At 40.7% G+C, this 16,284-nt stretch overlaps 1 long non-coding RNA gene across 1 annotated transcript; it reads left to right on the top strand.

Moving 5' to 3' along the window:
* The first annotated feature begins 7,337 nt into the window (after positions 1-7,337).
* Positions 7,338-15,717, top strand: LOC140850591 (uncharacterized). Its single transcript, XR_012133531.1, has 5 exons — positions 7,338-7,708; positions 8,011-8,085; positions 8,373-8,440; positions 14,220-14,312; positions 15,336-15,717. It is a non-coding gene; the product is annotated as an uncharacterized lncRNA (long non-coding RNA).
* Positions 15,718-16,284: the final 567 nt, after the last annotated feature.

Below are 16,284 nucleotides of genomic sequence, written 5' to 3'. Positions count from 1 at the left end.
GCTGAAGGGTATGTTTGAGGTCAATTTACCTGACCTCCCTTCGAAACTTGAAATAAATCTTCACCAGTGACATTACGAGAAGGAATTCCTTTAGTGGCCCTGGAAGGGATCAGGAAAAGCTAATGCTCTGGGACCACTCTGGAAACATGGAGGAAATGGAATGGGCCCTTGAAGGAGCAACAGAAAATAATATATTCCCTGTCAATGAGGGAAAAAAAATCTTGCAATAAGGTTCTTCCGGTGTAAGCTGGGTTACATGTGGGTTTGGCATGAAAAAAAGAAAAAAACTTGCAGATTAAGAAAAGAGTAGTTAGTCCAAAACAGAAAAGTAGAAGTTATCACATACTCCACCTTTCCTGCCTGCATTGGTAGGAGGCATTTCTGCAATCAATATATCATGCGTATTAGCAAAATCCGAGTGAATACTTGTACATTTAATCATCAGTAAACTGACACAGTGCCTGAAAAAAGTAAGACTCAGAGGAGGCGTGTGACCTCCCCAAGTTCACACACAGAGGGTGCAGAAGCAAAAATGGTGCTCCTTGTGGTATGATTTTTTCCAGAAGAAGAGCCTACTTTTTACTGAAAATGTATCTTTTGAAATATTTTTTATTTTGGTAAAATATGTCTTACCTAAATTTCTAATTTAGGTACCAGGCATTTCTAATGTGTCGCTGTTCAGATTTCCTTTCTCTCCCAACAGAACATGGTTAGGAAGGAGCACCTTGTGCCTGAACTGGATGGTACACGAGCGTTTGTTTGGTACCGTGTACCGTGGCAGTGAGCATGGTACACGAGCATTTGTTTGAGTCCCTGTTTTCCATTCATTAGGTTATACTCCTAGGAGTGGATTTCCTGAGTGAGAAGGCAATTCTATGTTTAGCTTTTTGAGGAATCACCCATATCTTTCGCAGGGTGGCTGCACCATTTTATAGTCCCAGCGGCAGTGTACGGGGGTTCAAATTTAACCACAATCCACTTATTATTTCTGGTTTTTGCTTGATGCCATCCTAGTAGGTATGATGTGACATCTCACTGTAGTTCTGATTTTCATTTCCCAAATGGCCAGTGGTGTTAATGACCTTCATGCCCATGCCGGCCATTTGTATATAGTCTTCAGAGAAATGTCTATTCAAGTCCTTTGCCCATTTTTAAGTTGTGTTGTTTGTTTATTTGGTGTTAAGTTACAGGTGTTTTTTAGATATGCTAAATATTAATCCCTTATCAGTACTTGATTGCAAATATTTTCCCCCATTCCATGTGCTACCTTTTCACTCTATTGGTAGTGACCTTTGATGCATAAAAGTTTTTAATGTTGGTGAAGTGCAACTTGCCTATTTTGTCTTTTGTTTCCTGTGGTTTTGGTGCCATATCCAAAGAAAGTCATTGGTAAATCCAATGTCATGAAATTTTCCCATCTTTTCTTCTAAGAGTGTTGTAGGAATAGAGTGCCAAATGTAGTAAGACTGTGGGTGCATATAAGACAATATTGTTTATTCAAAGCAACAGTAATAACAATGCTCTGTAGGGCTCATAACATTTGTGAAGTAAACCATGAAACCAATATCCCAAAGAGTGGGAGAGGATGTATAGGAATAAGATTTTGTGTGGTTACTCCAATATAAAATTTTTTATGTTAATAATATTAACAGGATAATTTTGTTATCCTTGATATGGTAAGAGTACAAATTTAAGGTAGACTTATAATTCAAAGATGTATATTGAAATCATGATGATCACTAAGACTAATACACCAAATATATAATGAAAAAGGTAGTTCACTATGTACTGTACACCTTAAATATATGCAATCTTTATTTAAAAAATAAACTATAATAAAAGTAAATGTTCTGTAAAGCCAAGCAGTTGATTGAAGAAAAAGAAGGCTAGAAAGATCAAATAAAAATACAGATACAATAATTAGAAAACAAAAAGCAAAAGACTTAAGCCAAATATACCCATCATTACATTAAGATGTAAGCAGTTGAAAAAAATAAATAAACAAATAAAATAAACAGCACACAGCCCAGAAAACAAACAAACAAAAAGATGTAAGTGGTTGACTCTAATTAAAAGGCTGAGATTGTCAGACTAGACAAAAAAAAATAGTAATAATAAAGAAGGAGGAGGAGGAGGAGAAAGATGAGGGGGAAGAGGAGAAGAAGACCCACTATGCTCTGATATGAGACATAATTTAAGTAAATGGAACAAGTAAGTTGAGAGTAAATGGCCCAAGAGAAAATAACTGCATATGTCCCTCAAAAGACTAACACAGGAATGTTCACAGTAGCTTATATATAATAGCCCAAACCTAGAAATGACCCAGCTGTATTCCTGCTGCATGAATCAATAGGTAAATCACACAGATGTTATACTGAGAAACTGCAGCTTGGCACAGGAGAATACATATCCTATTACTTTATTTAGGTGGTAGTCAATAGCAGGAAAATAAGTCTATAGTGACTGAAGTTAGGATAGGTGTTATCTCTGAAGGGCGGGGTATATGCACTGCGAGACATACAAGGAAACATACAGGTTCTGTATCTTGGTCTGGGTTGTGGTTACATGGAAATATATACTCATAGATACGTACACACACAGAGACAAATATACATGCATATTTATTATATAACATATACATAAATGTGAACACACGCACACATGTATATAGTACATATACTATATATGCATGCATGTATATATTTGTGCATGCACATGTGTGTATATACATGCAAGCATGTGTGTATGTACATATGCATGCACATATATATATATACCAGTTCCCTTTGTACACTTGAATGGATTTTACACCTCGAGAAAGGATAGAAATAAACAAAAACATGAATAATGTCCAAATGCTTGATAATGTTCCTTATTTTCTATTGTTAATTTAGATTTTATCTAATTTTTCAGTATAATAATTATTTTTAGAAAGAAAATGGCACTGTATTTACTATTTTACAAAATAAAAATAGATAATTACCCATAGAATAATAATGACAGTGAGGATGAATATAAATGAGAAAAAAATCACAGAATTGCATGATGACCCAGTGGCACAACTAGGAACAGATTTTGAAAATGAGATACTCATGCTCATAAGAGGATAACATGGGAATGTCTCAAAAAGAACTGTGTGTACACACACATTACTTTTTAAATTATTAATAAAACTGGCAATCTCTCAAAAATTAAACATGAAATGTACTGTGTATAATCACTTTGTTTGTAATGCATTTTCCCTGAATCCGCATGTGAAGACTGCAATAATTAGTAGTAGTGTAATTGTTTCCCCTTTTGACCTTTTCTTTCTTCATTACACAGTGTTGGAGAGAGGTTGGAAAGCCTCATTGTGATCTCTCTCTTTCTTCCATCTCTAATCAGCTAATTATTCTTCTGAAAGGGAGCTTCCTCCCAGCTCTAAAATCCATTTCCACCCATCCCCTGCCAATTCTTTCAGAAGAAAGCCTTTACATATCCAAATTACAATAAGTAAGGATGAGGAAGTCTTAACAAATTTGTTGCCAGTTTCTGGGATAAAAGGGTTAAGGTGAGTGCTAATTATTGTCTCTGTCACTGCCCCACCTTTCTAATGACCAACCCTTCCTCCAGCGACAGTGTCTGAAGGCCTCTCCTTAAACACACTGTGGTGAGGGAGCTGGTGTCTTTCCTCAGCCAACGAAGGACAAAACTCAGCAACTCAGCCAGGTCATTGGGCATCTGACCCAGTCAGACAGAGGCCAGACTGACAATGCAGGACCACTTCAGTGCCTGCACGTCACAGGTGGGCTGCAGCAGGAAAGAAGCTATGTGCTGTGAGGTGAGTGTAAACAAGTAAGCATCCAGTACAGGCATCCTGTGGTGCGTGCCCACATCTGGTCCTGATTCCCCCATTTCCCTTTCCAGGGAGGCAGTGTGCATATGTGTGCTCGTGTGCTCATGTAAGAGCAACCTAAGCAGGTGAGAACGCCCAGTGAGCGTGCTCCAGAGGACAGGTGTGGAGTAGCAGGGATGAGGTGGTATCAGGCGGACAAGCCTACTCACCCAAGTGCTTTCCCAAAGTAGCTGCTGGGGGGTGGGGCATGCTGCACCTGTCCTCTTCGCCTTTCCCAAGCAATAAAAATATATAGTTTAAAAGAGTTTTGGGGGAGGTGGAGCCATGATGGCGGTGTGAGTAGAGCAGCGGAAATCTCCTCCCAAAACCATATATATATTATTGAAAATACAACAAATACGACTCTTCCTAAAAGAGAGACCAGAAGACACAGGACAACAGCCAGACTACATTAACACCCACGAGAACCCAGTGCCTTGCGAAGGGGGTAAGTTACAAGCTGTGGCCCAGTGGGACCCGAGAGCCCCTCACCTCAGCTCCTGGTGGGAAGAGAAGAGTCAGAACGGGGAGGGAGAGAGAGCACAGGACTGCTGAACACCCAGCCCAACCCATCCGCACCAGAGCGCAGACACACAGTGCGTGCATGGGGTGCTGGAAACTAGGGAAACAGGACTGTAAGACCTGTGAGTGGATCCCTGCAGCCGGTGCCCCTGGGATGAAGAAAAGCAAGTGCTTTTTGAAAGACTTAAAGGGACAGGGACCCTACACCTGGACGGAGGCTTCCCAGGACACTTTGCCCAGCAGCTGGGAATCCCAGGGAACTCTGGGTACCCTAACCCCCTGGGCAGCAGAACAGCTCAGAGGCCACTCACAGAGATAAACGCCTCCCGGCCGTTTCCCCTTTAACACGGCTCCGCCACATCGGAGCAACAGCCTGAGTCAGGCCAAGCCCACTGCAACCACAGAGCTAAACTCCACAGCGGCTGGGCAAGAATCAGAGCCCCTGTCTGCACGCAGCTACCCAGCACAAGCTGCTAGAGTTCGCTGTTCTCCCAAGAGAGGAAGGCCACAAACCAGCAAGAAGGGACGTTCTCCCAGTCATCACACGCGCCAGTTCCGCAAACTATCTCTATCGCCATGAAAAGGCAGAAGAATTTGATGCAGACCAAAATCACAGAGTCAACCCCTGAGAAGGAGATAGAACTAACAAATCTCCCTGAAAAAGAATTCAAAATAAAGGTCATAACCATGTTGATGAAGCTGCAGAGAAATATGCAAGAGCTAAGGGATGATGTCTGGAGGGAGATTACAGAAATGAAACAATCTCTGGAAGGATTTATAAGCAGAATGGATAAGATGGAAGAGGCCATTGATGGAATAGAAAACAGAGAACAGGAATGCATAGAAGCTGATGCAGAGAGAGATAAAAGGATCTCAAGGAATGAAACAATAGTTAGAGAACTGTGCGACCAATCCAAAAGGAACAATATTCACATTGTAGGGGTACCAGAAGAAGAAGAGAGAGAGAAAGGGAAGGAAAGTGTCTTTGAAAAAATAATTCCTGAAAACTTACCCAAACTGGGGGAGGAAATAGTCACTCAGACAACGGAAGTACACATAACTCCCAACAGAAGGGATCCAAGGAGGACAACACCAAGACACATAATAATTAAAATGACAAAGATCAAGGACAAGGACAGAGTTTTAAAGGCAGCTAGGTAGAGGAAAAAGGTCACCTACAAAGGAAAACCCAATAGGCTATCATCAGACTTCTCAAAAGACACCTTACAGGCCAGAAGAGAATGGCATGATATATTCAGTGCAATGAAACAGAAGGGCCTTGAACCTGAATACTGTATCCAGCATGATTATTATCTAAATATGAAGGAGGGCTTAAACAATTCCCAGACAAGCAAAAGTTGAGGGAATTTGCCTCCCACAACCACCTCTACAGGGTATTTTAGAGGGACTGCTCTAGATGGGAGCACTCCTAAGACTAAATAGATGTCACCACAGCAAATAAAATCACAGCAAAGAAAGCAGATCAACCAAGTACTAACTAAAGGCAAAAAATAAGATCAACTACCCACAAAAGCAGTTAAGTAAACACAAAACAGCACAGAATAAAACAACCAACGTATAAAGAATGGAGGGGGAGAAATAAGAAGGGACAGAAGTAAAGAATCACCAGACAGTGTTTATAACAGCTCAATAAGTGCGTTAAGTTGGACAGTAAGATACTAAAGAAGCTAACCTTGAACCTTTGGTAACCACGAATCTAAAGCTTGCAATGGCAATAAATACATATCTTTCAATAGACACCCTAAATGTAAATGGACTGAATGCACAAATCAAAAGACACAGAGTAATAGAATGGATAAAAAAGCAAGACCCATCTATATGCTGCTGAAAAGAAACTCACCTCAAACCCAAAGACATGCACAGACTAAAAGTCAAGGGATGAAAAAGATACTTCATGCAAACAACAGGGAGAAAAAAAGCAGATGCTGCAGTACTAGTATCAGACAAAATAGACTTCAAAACAAAGAAAGTAACAAGAGATAAAGAAGGACATTACATAATGATAAAGGGCTCAGTCCAACAAGAGGATATAACCATTATAAATATATAGGCACCCAACTGTGAAATCACCCAGAAAAGGCATGTACATCTTAGACACGCCTTTTCTGGGTGATTTCACAGTCATGCTAAATGCTGTGGACAGAGCTGTTTTAAGCTGAGCCCAGGAGTGGCGCCTGTACAAACACAGCACTCACTCCTACGTGCCATGCTGACACTATGCTTTGTCTTCTCTAAAATACTCAGAAGCGGGAAGGAACAATGTCCAAAGGAGAATCAACTCCACATAGTTTCAGGTGCCGACAGTTCTCTGGGAGGTGTAAATACCACATTCCTGGACTGCCGGGCTGCTGTCTGCTTTGCCTCATTACAAAGTGCAGTTGATGTCAGCGGGCCAGAATTGAACTGCTGTGCATGAAGCTCAGCCTGTGGATAGTGGTACAATAAATCAGTACTTCTGTGGAGCCTTAATGTGCTCACTTAAGGGCACGCTGTGCCTGTACAGAGCCGGATATAGTCACAGAAATCTCAGGCAATTATTTAGGCAATGTTGCTTTTTCACTTTCATCAGACTTGCTTGAGTAAACAGGTCAAGACCGAGAGGAGAAACGGGACTCCCCTGCAGGACACTCCCACAGCCGGAGCGCAGAGGATGGCAACCCGCCTGCCCCACTGTGGGTGCCCACTGCCGGAGGCTGGGAGGCATTCTGTTCCAGGGAGCCGGGGCTGGGGGCTCAGAAATCTCTTATTTCCAAATACCATTTCCACATTTTCCCAAATAGCATTTGTTTGGGACATATCTGGGTTTTTTTTCTTTTTTCCTTTCCTTGAACTTACTTTTTAGTACTAATATTCATCTGTATCCAACACAGTTTCCAGCTCTGGAACTTGTCCTTTGATATCTGAGGCAGGAAGGGCACATTTGCTTGGCCCCTCGGCCTCTCTCCCCACCAGGACCACCTTTCCTCGGCTGTGTTTACTTTCAAGGACGGCATCTGAGTGACCATACATGGCAGGTCTAGAATAAAAATGTGCTTAGTAGTGAAGCATGCATAAGTTTATTTGTGGGTCAGGTCTGCGCCCAGCTCAAGGGGAGTGGGGTTTGCCTCCCTCCACTCACACCTCCAGGGACCTGGGCCAGTGCGGGCAGTGCCCTCTATGCAGGAGGACTCATTCTGTCCGGGCAGGTTTCTAGCTCAGTGTGACAAATGCCTCTGCTGCAGGCCTGCTCTGGAGCTGCTGGAACTTCAGTGCCCATCTCCCAAAGCCAAGAGAGCCACACAAGGAACTGGAGTAAGTGAACTTTTCATTCAGGTTCCCTGTGCCTCAGCCATTTCCAGTGTGTCTACAGAGATTCTGAAATAGGCACGTGTGTGTGCATGCATGTGTGTATATATGCATACATATGTATGAGTGTTTATACATATATGCACATCTGATGTGCACTGTGTGTACATCTGTGCATGTGTGTATGCATGAACAAATACTTGTGTATACATATATGTATGTGTGTATGATAATATATGTAATAGTGTGTATTTTTAACAGAATCAAAGCTCATTCAGTATACTTATATCTTTCCTTTATATTTCAAGGCTAGAAAGAGTGTGTTTCCAATCTTGTGTGCCGAAGGGCTCCATGGAGCTTATGAGCAAAGAACTCTGAAGCAAGTGAGTCTGACTGGAAAGTATACGGGCCTCATGAGTGGTTCTTTTTGACCCCGAGGGCACCACATTCCACCAGTGAGATGTGAACTCCCTGGAGCTCTTCGTGTCCCTGGGACAATGCGTGCAGCCCTGCTCTGGGGAAGGAGACCTTCCTGTGCCATGGGGACAGGCACACCTGTTGGGGGATCTGGAAAGTGTTACCAAGCTTACATCAATTCTGATCTGCTCTACAAGTAAACCATCAGAAGAAAAACCTTACAAAATCTTTCTGAATTGTATTCTCTTTGTAGCTCAAGATCCAGGCTCCTGGGGAGAATTGAATACTCGCACCCAGTTGCAGGATGAGGCAGCCCTGGAGGTAACTGTGAACTTGGGGTGCGTGGGTGTGAGGAGGCACAGGGGTCCCTCAGCACAATTCCAATCCTAGGTTTCCAGAGACAAATAAATTATGTTCTTTGAATTACTTTGGCATATTTGGCCTCCACAATCGCAAGGGTTGGGCCCCTACCTTTTGTGCAATTTGGCCTAGAAATGGGGACCACAGCACTTCTAGGGTCAGCTGTGTGTGAGCACTGCTCTGCATACCTCATTTCTTACTGGTCTTCATAAATTCCTCTGCTGTCAGCTCAGGTTTTATTTGTGGGAACTAACACAAGCGGTGGCCAGGAAGGAGCAGAGCAAGCCAAATTGTCTGTCCCAATCTATTTAGCATCTAATACTGAGAAATAAACTGAGACAGTGGGGAAGGGAAGATGAGATGTTCTGGTGGAGACCTGTTAAACATTCAGAACGTTTGGCAGGAGAACCTCAAATGAATCACCAGTGCGCTGCACCTCACAAAGAGATGCTTTGGCCCCTGGAAAGCTTGGTGGGGGGTGAGATACAGGATAGAGAAGCCAGTCAGTTCTCAGGGAATGTGGGAAAACACAGACACCCCCAGCGTCCTTGCACAAACCTCCATTCTCCATACTGCTCAAATGTCTCATCTGTAAACTTGCTCCGGCACTGCAGGGTTAAAGGTCATACAGGGAGGTGTCGCAGGGTCCACTGACCCAGGGAGATGCTCCACAACCCTGCTGCCCACCATGCCATCTTCATGACCACAGAGTTTAAGATCAGTATGCCTGAGTGCCGTACATGTGTCAGAGTCCAGAACACAGCAAGTATACAAGCAGGTCAGATGTTCCCCACCTCTTCCGAGGAATGGCGAATCATATAACCTTGCACTTCATGGAGAAAAAGTAACGGTTATAATATTGGCTAATATTACATTTATTGAATTCTATATGCTTATCCCTGTGTAACCAAATATAAGTTGCTTCATTCAATATTCATAAAAGCTGTGATTTTCTAGAACCTCTCCTGGCGTTCTAAACAGGTTGGGGGGTCGGGTGTCTTTTTTTCCAGCGTGTAGCACAGAGCTGACCTGGCATTAGAGTTGCTTAGTGAGGAAGTGAACGCTAGGCTAGTGCTTTCCAATAATAACAACAACAGGGGACCACAGATGCAATTCTAAAGTTACTAGAAAGCCTATTAAAGAACTAAAAATAAACAATTGAAACTAATTTTAATAATATATTTTATTTAGCCCAATATCTAAAATGTTATCATTTCAACATGTAATTAATATAGAATTATCAATAGAATACTTTACATTCTTTTTCTGCACTGTATTTTACACTTACTCCTTTCAGGTTCAACTAATCACATTTCAAGGGCTGGATAGCCACCTTTGTTTTGGCTGGTAGCTCCTATGTCCCAGGTTCAGCTTCTCTGAGATCTATTTCCACAACAAAATCCCAGCTCTTTAGAGCTTACTGGTACCAGGATGAAAATCTGAAAGAACTCATACAAATAGACATTCTTTTTCCCATTAGTGATGACAACAGACAAAAACAAAACCATTTTAGACTATGTATTCTTATAGGTACCCTGCTAAGAGCTCTGCATGACATATCTCAATGATTCCTATCAAACTCTAGGAGACACCCACTGTTTAGACAATCCCTTAGAGTTGAATATGCTGAGAATTGGAGTAATTCCATAGATTCCCGAAGGTTGTACAGTCAGTACACAGCCAGGCCAGCTCTAGTCTGGGCTATCGGCTTCTCCAAATTATCAAGGTCCCTCTTGATATAATAAATTTTATTTTCAGAAACATCTATGTATCTTCCCTCTCAGCCTGGATCTCTGAGGACCCCACATTGCAATTTGCAGAGTTGAATTTTCATGTAACTATTAGCTGATGATGATAATAACTGCCATTTATTGTACATTTTATTATGTGTTATGCATTTTGCCAAGAGTCATTTGTGTTTATTTTTAACATGCGTAACATAATTCAACCCTCACAATATGCCAATAAGGTAGGAGCTAATTGTCATTTATGGATGAGAAAACACCTTAAATATATACTAGATATTTTCACTGTTAATATGTCAGATGAAAACTCAAGAGTATAAATTATTTTTAATAACAGTACCTTCTAAGCAGCACCATTAACTCAGTTGTTCTCCTAACTGTACAAAACAATGTTATTCACATAACCCTAAAATCTTCCAATAAGTAGATACATTTCTCAAGGTTAGACCAGCCTGCAGTCTTAAATGACCAATGTTGGAGCCTTTTATTTTCCTTGTTCAGGGTTGTAACTTTTTCTGTCTGAAGCCTTCCTTCTTGGACTTTTCCCTTTACTGTAAAGTTTCCTATTTTGGCTTCATTTCTGAGCTGTCACCTTAACCAAATAATCTAGATTCTGTGCATTGCACAGGCTTACCTCTCATTTCCCATAAGAGGTAATAATCATTAACTTTCTGTTGTTTGAAAATCACTTGAACCCTCTGTTTAAATGATGTTGGACTTTCCTTCAAATAGTCACACCATAAAATATCCCAGATATTTATTTCATGTCTTAGGAGCTTTTTTTTGGCTTGTGGAGAACTTGGCTTGCAGCTTAAAGAGTGGACTTTTCTTTCTTTTTTATTTTTAATTTAATTTAAATAACGTTTTCCCACCACTTGGGACAGCATTATTCAAAGGATAGATGTGCTATAGAGATGAATTTTGGTATTGCAATGTGAGAGTAGCTGACATATATCAAATGATGTTCCAATCTATGGAGAACTGGAAAATGCTGGAGCCACTGAGCCAAAAACCTCCATGTCTCCCACAGTCCCATCAGATCAAGTGAAGGGCATCAGGAGGTGGAAACTGCCTGTTTATTCATTTCTCTTTTCCCTCAAGTTTTTCACAGACACCTCATCCATTACAAACTGTTCTCCTCAGGCCAGACATCACAACCAACATGTCCTTCTTAAAAAGGGACTTATGACTCAATAGCTGCCAAACTCAGCCCTTGGGCTGGAAATGCTCTCATGAGAAAGCTCTGGGGTGGTGGGAGGGATGGGAAAGGACAAATACAGGCAGTTTGATGGAAGTTCTATGAGCTATTTGTGTGGTTCCTATGATATTACAAATGTAGAAGAGTAGTTCAGCGTTAACATTTATGATAATAAATTTTTAAAACATAGAGAAGACTCAGTTGAAGCCACCTGGGCATGGCCACAGAAACACCCACCACCCAGACTTGGCATCTTAATTACTGTGCAGGTGGATCTTCCCTCTCAGCCTGGATCTCTGAGGACCCCAAATTGCAATGCGCAGAGTTAAATTTTCATGTAACTATTTTTTAGTTATGCCTACAGATGGCTTCAACTATGGTAACTTAGGAAAATAATAATGTTCACGGACAGAGGAAAAGTACTCTCCTTTGTGCAAGATGGAAGCTTAGCTCTTCCCTTGTAAACAGAGTAAGTGAGGATCTGAACTAACATGCTTCAGAAAGAAAAAGGACCTGCTCCGGGGCACAGCTCCCAGGAAGTCTGCAGGTGTAGAAGGAGGACACACAGAACCAGACTGAACCAATTCTGCTTGCCATCCCATGGGACCTTAACGGTGACCATCAGGGAAGATCTGAGTCCAGAGAAGCCACAGTCTCTTACAGATTCTAGGAGAAGTCCAGGAAATGGAGTCTGGATCACCAGATAATAAAAGCTGGAACCTTGCTGTCCTGAAATAAGAATCCTCTCTGGCCCACCCCAGGCTACGTGGGGCAGTTCCCTCTTGAGTGTATTTGCCCAGATCCTTTTGACTCGGCCAAACATAAAGTTCTATTCCTGATTTTTATTGCCTGGAAGATGTGGAATCAAATGGGGAGAGGTGAGAGGCTGCAGAGCAGGTGTCAGACCCTGCTGAGCTCTGTCCTCTGAAAGGCTCTCAGTGGGCTCTTCTCCTCCCATCAGGGTTAGTGTCTCTTATTTGTTCACTGGTATATTTCCAGTTTGGAACCCAGTGCCTGGCAGACACAACTGTGAATTGATGGTGATATTTAGAATTTACTGTTATTAAACACAAATTGCATTCTAAAGTTTCGTTTGACATGTCAATAACTACCACTTAGAAAAAATTGAGCATGTGCTATATATTTATACTTACATCTCCACACTTACACAATAATAGAGCAAGATACTCCTTATTATCTGTATTTTAGAAATGAGGAAATAGTTGCTCAGGAAATTAAAAGATTTTACCAAGGGCCCTACAGAGGTGAAGCTGGATCTAGAAACCTGGTCGTTCTCACTCCACATGTGGTCATTGCTCCCTCATGCAGATATGTGGTCCTACCACATCACAAGTCCAGTCCTCAGCATAAGTCAGTAAATTAGAGTCATTTCACCAGAGCACTCAGGTTCTGATCCAGGAAACCAGGTCACTGGAACCAAGCTCAGAAGAGACTGACTTCTTAAGATGCCAACAGAGGACCTGAAACAAAAATACAATATAAACATGGAAGAATTCTGAGTAGTATTCCATCCATATCGGTCTCAGTGCAGTCCAATCTTTTCTCACAGGGTGGATCTAGTAGCAGAACATTATTTTATTTTCTGTTTATCTGCAAATATCCTTCATTGTTGAAGGAGAGTATATGTGAACGTAGATTCTTACTTAGTAGTCTTTTACTTTCAACATTTTGAAGACTTACCCCACTTTTTTCCTCTCCATCACTTTTGATAAGAATCAGCTATTAATCTTATGGAGGATCATTTGTACATAATAAATTGCTTTTCTCTTACTACTTTTGAGATTTCCTTTTGATCTTTAAAATTTTTTTTATCTTTAGCCAGTTTGTTATCTGTCTAAATATGGATCCCTTTGAGTTTTTCTACATAGACTTCATTGAGATTCATAATGTGTAGATTATTTTTTATTAAATTGGGGGCATTTTGTTAACTATTTTCTCCAAATATTTATTGTGTCCCTTTCTCTTTCTCTTTTTCTGGGCCTCCATTATGCATATATTGTTACTCTTAATGGTGCCTTATAGGTCTTGGAGGTTCTATTTCTTTTTCTTTGTTTTTTTATTTTTCTTTCTACTCCACATCCTTGATAATATCTATTGGCCTATCTTTAAGCTTATCTTTTTTTTTTTTCTTTTGTCAGTCCAGATTTGTTATTAAGGACCACTAGTGATTTTTCATTTCAGCTGTAATACTATTCTACTCCAAAATTTCTATCTAATTCTTTCTTATGATTTCTCATGATAATCTTCATTGATTCTACGTTTGGTGAGACATTGTTATCACATTTTAATTATTTAGACACAGTTTCCTTTCCATCTTTGGAAATATTTGTAATATCTGATATTAAATCTTTTTCAACTAAATCTATGAAGGTCATTTTCTGTTGGCTGCCTTTTTTTAGTATGTGACATATTTTCTTGTTCCTCTGTATGTCTTACAAACTTTTTTGTTGGAAAGAACATTTTAGATAGCATATGGTAACAATTCTAATACCAGATTGTTCTACTCACCCCCCAACTATTGTTGTTGTAGCTGGTCTGTTGCTTGCGGTCTATTGTTTTTCTCTTCTTGTTGTTGCTTATTTACTTAGTGACTTTCCTGGACTAATTCTGTATTTCCTTTAGTGCATAGCCTCTGAGGTTTCAACTAAGTTCTTGTTTTTACTTTTAAGTCTGGTTCTTAAAACTCACACCCAGCTCAGCATAATTTAGTGGTCACCCAATTATCGGTCAGAAGATTTTTTTCTAAAAAATGCCTCCTCTTCCACCCTTTTCCAAGGCTATCTGCGTAGGAAGGCATAAACGTCAGGCAGTTTACAAGACAGCCTTAGCTCTCACTGCCTCTTGATCAGAGCCTCAAGGTCAACCAGAGGTGAGTGCCTGCCACCTTTCCCTTTCTCTGTTCTGTCCTATTCAGGCACCCAGCTGTATGCATGGGCCCAGTCTTATATGTCCCCAAGTATATGCTAGAACTTCTCAAAGTTCTCTATGGTTGTTTGTTCTCTTGTATTGCCTTTTAAATTCCAAGCCTGACACCAGCTTAGCCCAAGTGGAATCACAGCGTTAAGCAGTGGAGTTGTCCAAGCAGTTTACTGTTGTTTCAGGATGGGGGTAGGTCCCCCTCATATCTCACTAATCTGAGCTCTGAGTCAAATCACCCTGCACCCCATACTCTGAAAACACATATTTCCAAGGGAACTGCAAGTTTAGGCAAAATCTTATGTATTTATTTATAAGATAATCCATAGATGGAGCACAAAGTTGTATTTTTAATATACCTATAAGATTTTAATTATTTAAATAAAAATTTTAGAAAATGAAATCCATGCCCCAACAAAGGTGAGGAAGATAACCCTCTCTCTAAACCTAGATTAAAGAAAGGGAGAATTTACCAAAAATAGTATTTTCAACTTTACGATAATTTCCCTTTTATTAGTCACTAAATGCCATCTGTACTTGAAGTTGCATTTCATTCAGTTGAGTGATATATCCTGGAGAACAGAATTTGGGAAATAAGACTCTACCCTTGACTAAACTCAAGCCAGGTTCCTAAGGACATGACCTTAGGCTCCGTCCTTGGCCCACTCATTCCAGTTTAAGCAGGAAATCCTGCTCAATCAGTTTAGCAAAACTTCCCCACCATTGGTACCCTATCACTCTGGCCTGCCTAAAATCCTGTTAGGTCACTTTAGTGAAGAATTGCCCTACCTCTTAGTAATTTCCACCCACAGACCTCCCACCCTGCTCCTTGGCTCCAAATTCCCACTTCTCTTATTATATACAGAACTGAGCCCAATCTCCCCTGCTACCACAAAATCCCATTGACATGACCCCCTTTAAATAAATTCTTCCTTGCCACCTTTAGCAAGTATCATGAGTAATTTTTCTTTAACAGGAACAGTGTGAAAAATCATATACATCAGGCAACAGCTGTACATGAATGATTTACAGCTGTCTCTGCAAGAAAAATTTGTTCTTTCCCTGGCCACCTCTTATTCTGCCAATGCCTCATAAAATGTTGACATGAAGCATAAATATCCTCTACCATTATGTGCCAATTCAGCAGAAAATGGAACATAGCTAAACTGTTCCTTTGCCATCTCTTGACTCCAGCAATGGTTCGCACTTGGGGAACCCATCTGCCCACATCACAAGCCATTTTCCCTTCCAAATCCGTAATGGACAACCAATGGCATTGAAAATGCCCAATGCAAAAGACATTTTTCAAAACATTGGTGTGCCTGTAAGTAGTATGAAAATGAAATCATTCAGAAAGCAATTTGTACCTTCACTGTATTCTAGAATGTATAATAAATTCTGTGCTTTGGCAAATGTCAATTCAATGTTTTTGGAAAGAAGATATTAGGGAACATCAAAACTACCGGGCAGTCAGTCAGCTTAGAGCTCTTGAGGGCTACTTTAAAGTGACACTAGCACTCCTCGTTCTGACTTCCTGCAGACAATTTAACATGCAACTCTAAATCCAGGCATGGAAATCCTTCCCTCTCCTCTTCCAGCCAAATTCACTTGAACGAATATGAAAATAGCTCAGAATACATCCTTGGGGCAAAAGGAAAACATTTGTAAATACTTTTTCTATCACCCAAGTCATATGAGACTCCCAATGGGGCTGTTCACAGAGAAAAAGAGAAAAGAACAGTTATTCTTTCCAAGGACAGGAAAGAGGCATGTCACCATGGGTGCCTGCTCTCCAATTCAGTCCTGAAAACATTAAATTTATGAAAAATGCTTCCAGACATCTATTCTACTAGGAAAATCTAGACAAGGCTGTGTTGCTATAAATCTTCCAACTAGTCCCCTTCCTTAATATACACAAACATGCA

The sequence above is a fragment of the Manis javanica genome, chromosome 7, assembly GCF_040802235.1.
Source record: "Manis javanica isolate MJ-LG chromosome 7, MJ_LKY, whole genome shotgun sequence".
NCBI lineage: Eukaryota > Metazoa > Chordata > Mammalia > Pholidota > Manidae > Manis > Manis javanica.
This window is presented reverse-complemented; position numbering and strand designations above follow the sequence as displayed.